The sequence below is a fragment of the Manis pentadactyla genome, chromosome 5, assembly GCF_030020395.1.
Source record: "Manis pentadactyla isolate mManPen7 chromosome 5, mManPen7.hap1, whole genome shotgun sequence".
Classification (NCBI taxonomy): Eukaryota; Metazoa; Chordata; class Mammalia; order Pholidota; family Manidae; genus Manis; species Manis pentadactyla.
Window position 1 is genome coordinate 26,125,907 of NC_080023.1, and position 6,000 is coordinate 26,131,906.

Sequence of the window (6,000 nt, forward strand, 5' to 3'; positions counted from 1 at the left end):
TTTTAGTTGTATTTTCAGGCCCAATAAGCAACTGCCAGTGTAATATAAGCTCCATGGCAACAATTTGTATCTCCTCTTTAGAGATGCACAGACTTTCAATTTTATAATATTATTGGATTAAAATTTGTGTGCCTTCCTGAAATACACATGCTACCTTAATTTTAAGCAAGTTCCCAAAGTGAGAAATGGTGAGGTAGATATTCATGAGGAAAAGTGGATCCAAAAATATTTTAAGCAGTGTGTGGTGGCTGGGTTGGGAGATTACCTTAAACTCTAAGAGGCTAAGAAAAAATCTGAGGCCAACAGGAAAATGTGTATGTGTATGTGCTTCCTTATGTTAGCTGTTACAGAAAGGTAATAACAAAATAAAAGAGTATTACTGAAGTAAAAATCAAGTCCTCAGTGACAAAATTCGGTTAATTCAATGTCTTATATAGGAAAAGGTTAATGACTGTAGAAAAATGCTGTAATTTCTAGGTCCAAATAAGAAATACCCAATAGCTTTTTGCACTTGGACTTTCAAGAGTTTCATATCTCTAAGAGTAATTTAGAATGACAGAACTTATGTATTGCTAAAGTAAAGTGTGTTTAAAAATCTCTCTTAATTTTCCATCCTGTCAATACTGTTTTCATCTACATACATCAAAATTTGATTTTGCAATGTCATGTTTTTAAAATGTATCATTAGCATTATTATCATGATAATCATTGTTTGATTTAATTTTTCAGAGCATGGTTATTGGATAAGTTATGGAATTGCATTCATAGCTTAGGGTAATTATTAAAGGTAAAGTTATCAAATAAAAGAGATATACTTAAGGAATTATAATCCAACATTTATCTTGAATGCTTTATGATATATATATATAGATCATCAGTGTGTTATAAAAAATTGCCACATAACACCTTTTTTTGTATAAAAGTCAAACATTAAAGAAAAAGCAATATCAGCATTCTTTAAAGTTGTAAAAGAAATATTTTGTTTACAACTATCAAGAGGACAATTGTAAAAGAAAACCTATTTGTGTGTTGTGGATGACTCATACGCACTGTTTACATAGTTGCATTTTAAAATAATTTTATTTAGAACAGTTATATCTCTATTTGCATGTTGTATCAGTCATAACATTGGGTTTCAAACTGACTTTGTGGATTCATCATCACACAAAACTGACTGTGAGAAATGTTGGCTATCTAAATCTAAAAAACATCATAGATGTATTCTGTTGTTTTATTCCACAACATATTAACACATTCTGGTAAGTCCTGCAGTAAAGAACACTTTTAAACTTCATTTAATACAACATTGCTTAAACTTATTTGGTCAAGAAAACCTTTTTTGTTCCCTAAATGATACTAATATTTATAACTTGGAACTATTATTTCACAAATAATAAAATTTGGGATATGCTTCCTTCATATTTGACTAGTATTTTCATCCTTTTCATTTTGAATGAAAATATTTGTAATCCCCTGGTTTGGATTTGCTTTTGAAGGACATTGACAATGTTTGTTCCACCATAAATAGTAATTTTCTTAATTTATTCTAGCCTCAATGCTAGGTTTGTGTCTCTAGGCTTAAAATATGCAAAGGCTTCTCTTTAATTAAGGTAATAACATCCTCTGAAATCAAAGATAAATATTAAATACCAGCATTCTCAAAAGGCTAGAGGACACTAGACCAATTGCTTTGATTTTTAATAATATTTATTCATGAATATTTGCTTAAGTAGGTTTTCCCAATATATTACTGCTTGTACTTTGATATAAAAGGTAGCTGCAGAAAAAAAAAATATCTATTTGAGTATTCCAGGGTTTCTCCAACAGATGTCATCAGTGGAGATTTCTTATATAATGATTGCACTATTTGTTCCTCTTCCTTCCATTCCATTCATACCAATCTAACATGAATGTTGAGATAGGAAGTAGCATCTCTTTAAGTCAGACCGGATAGATTTAAAAATTTGAGAATGTAACACTGAATGTCAGAGTCAGATTGCACCACAGTCTTGAAATTCTAAAGCACTGTTTCCACCGTAAGACAGTGTCAACATAATGAATATCGTATTATGGTCTTCATTCCATAGCTACACATGACAAAATATTTTCACTCAGAAACTGTTATGCACGTTTAGAAGGAAGATTGATAAATTATGTCATATGAAGCCTTTCTGGGAAAACAAGGCTGCAGAGTTCCTAGATCCTCACTGCAAAGTGAATGGCCTGTTTTGGGGGAATAAAAACAAAACAATGGTACATTGTCTGTCATGCTCTAATCAAAAATACATATGGCCAAATAACTAACAATATGAATACTCTGGTTCTGCTCAATAATCACACTTTAATACAAAATAATACTTTATTTCTTATGGACACATTTATTTTTTCATCTCCCTTTCATTCCATTTCACAGAGTATATGAATTTGTGTAATGTTAAAGAAATGTTGTAGAAGTAGGCTGTTAAAGGAATATATTAACTTCTGGCCCTTTAGTTCTTGTGAGGATTAAGAGAAATGTTAATAAATAATACAACAACTATAATAATAGTTGGTTCTAAGGCTAGCTCATTTTCATCTTTTCCTTCCATTTCTTACTATTGGTTTATTCAGGTAAGTGTGTTTGTGTATTGCAAGCATAGATTTATGTAAAATTCTACTAAGGAATTTGCAAATTCATTTCCATCCCTAATATTTCTCTTTCCTTCCTTCATTACTTTGCTGCAGAGTGAAATAGAGTGTTTGGTCTATTTTTTTTATAACGAAAGTTTGGTTTAAGATACTTTTATTGCTTTCCATCAAAGTGCTGCTAAATATTTAATGAGATTATATAGAAATCATTTATGTCCACACTGAAAATATCATGATACTTACATTCTGAATACATTCTAAGTATGTCCCTTTCCATCTCATTTTCATCCCCTAGACTCTGTAGTAGATGCTTTAGTCAAGATGAAAGCTGACATCTTACCTTAACCATGTGGTCTTTCTCACATTTGAAGAGTTTTTCTATACTTCATAATGATGAAGTGTTAGATTTTCAAAAATAGATCTTGTGGATGTCGGTTACCATCTTACTGTACCATATGTGTTCCAGAGCAACTGCAGAAAAACATTGGTCCATATAGAGTTGATGTGATTTTTGAAATTCTATAGATGTTTTTTTTCAAATTCACATGAACTTGTGCTTAAAGTAGAAATATAAAAGCTTCAACTAAAGGAAATAACTCCTAATATCATATGTGCACTATTAGTTACTATTATATTAGTAGCTATAGATTCATGTTAATACAATTCACAATATTAGCAGCAAGGAGACATTTTTGTCTGTTTTTTTAGCTTTGGGTTTTAGGGTATATGAGGAGGAGGTCTGAAACAGTTACATAACTCACCAGTCCAAAATTTTCTTACCTGTGTTAATTTCAAGTATTTTAATCAATAATTGAATATTTACACAATTTTAACCTTTAGTGACTGGTGATTTTATTCATTCTTTTTCCAGAGTTGCACGAAATCACCTGGGAAACATTTTAGTCTTAATGTGACATGTACAAAATTACTAAACTATATTGAGCAGACTTTTTGGAAGTATTAATTGTCATTTGAAAAGTGATCCATTTTCTAAAGAAAACTTAACTTAGTATGGATAGGACATTAGAAATGGAATGTACTTGAATATATCTAACACAAAGTCCTTGTTTTACTGACTAAACAACTGAGAGATTAAGGGAAAATACAGTAAATAAATGACACTAAAAGTTATTTGTCCCTTTTTACCTAATTTCAACTTAATGTGTCTTTCTTGTGTGGTTATTCAGTGCTAACAGTTTATATTTTTTAGGTTTCCAAATTTACAGCTAGCATCTTTTATCATGAATGGATCTTCTGAGAAGACAAAATTACTCTGTAGGCAGGCAACAATATTGGGAATATTTTTGAAGTGCTTTAAAAGTGATGACTGATTTTCACTTAGAAAACTTCAATTTCCTACATATCAGTGATGCCATATTAGCATTACTTGAGTACTGATGGCCACTAATTTAGGGGAAAAGATATTTTGAAAAATTTTATTGCATTAAAACTAAGAAAACCAGTGCTATTGCATTACAGCTATTTTCCATTTACTCTTTCCTACAATTTGCTGATGAGTTTGGTTGATCTTTCATTCCACTTGCATGAAAGAAATAACCAGAAGCCTTGAGAAATTTAAACTAGAAGAACAACTTAGAATATGTGAAGGGATTATGATAGAATTTCTATGTCCATTTAACAAAAATAGAAAGAATTCTTTGTTTCTTAAAATTTCTAGGCAAATAACAGTTCTGAGAGATGAGGTGCGGATCTGAACTGAAGTAAAAGAAAAATACAGGTGAAAGTAGTCTAGAGTATAAACCCTTTCTAGTTATTTAATCTGGACAATATTTTTGAGTTTCAGTTTCATTATTAATAAAGTAAATATGTGATTCCTGTCACACAGATGTATTAAGAAGTTTAATTGGGCTCCTCTTTACAGAAATGTATTCCATTCAGTTATATAATAAACATTTTTAATATTAGCTAGTATTACACTTGGTACAATTCTTGGAAGTGATATCATTGTTTTAGCCTATGGACTACTCTCTGTTTTTAATCATTAATTGTCAATGATTTATTTCCAGTATGGCATACATTATTGATCCATGAGGTAATTAAGTTGATACATTCAATGATCCATGTACATTTGGATGTTATCTATATGATTATCTCAGTGAGTATATCATTATTTAGGATTTATGTAAACCTTACTTTTGTACACCAAATTTTGATCTAACTTATACTGTTTCTCTTTTAAAAAAATAATCAACCATTTCACTGGAATAAAATACTAGTGGATTAAAGATCACACCTTACTTATTTTTGTATCTCTTAAACCACCACGGAGCCTGGCACAAAAAAGGTTCCAAATAAGTGCTTGTTAAATTAGATAATAGCATTATAAACTCTTTACAGAAAAAAAATATGTATAATGTAAAGAATAATCAAGTTTTTCTTTTAAAAAATCCTTACAAAATGTTTTTAAGTTATTACTGATATATGCTAAAGGACCACATTAAAATATGGAACCAGTTACAAGTTTTTTCTCATTTCAGATCTAAGACAGATAGACTTGTATTATACTGAATTTCAAGGCTATAATGTGCTGTGATATAGCAGAAGCCCAGGATTTCATGGGCTCCACATAGGTGTTTAACAGGTTTTTAACCGTTACCATTAGTGGCAATGTGTCAAAATTTTCCAGAATCTAAAGCTTATCATAGGGTTTATATTTGACCTCTATATTATCATCAGAATGTTGTAAAAAATATTGTGACTTCTAAATCATTTGCATAGCAATTTTAATACTAACTATCACATTAATGATTTTAAAATACAGGGAAAAGGAGAGTGGACAGTAATTAATTTGAAATTTTGAAAATAATATAAACCATGCCTCCTATTTTTTATACTGAGACACACTGCTTCTGTTGTGGAATAAAATTTGTAGTTTGCTTAGAGCAGAAAGCAATTGAAGGTGAATTGCTGGACTATTAAAAAAGATTCTAGCTGTCTAAAATTTTAAGAACAACATGTTACCCAAAATGGTATACAACCAAAACACTAGGACTGAATGGTTCTGTATCACTTTTGTGTTTGTTTTTTTGAAAATTGTCTGAGGTTTTGTAGCTGTTCCTATTTCACATTTGAAATATGGCTCCATTCTCTATCAGATGAGGCAAAGATGCAGTTATGTAATGAACCATGCAGTAAATGTAAAAACAGGTTTTCTGAGATTTAACAAACTCTCTCCTATTTTTCTATATAAACTGTTTTACTGAAAGTAGTATTATTGAATGAAGACCCAGTGAGACTCATGGATTTTTGTAAATGTAATGGAGCAGTTTTGGGAATTTCCTAGGCAAAAACTACAAGGTTGCTTTATTTTAATTTTAACTTTTTTTTTTTTTTAGTCAAAAGTGAAATCTA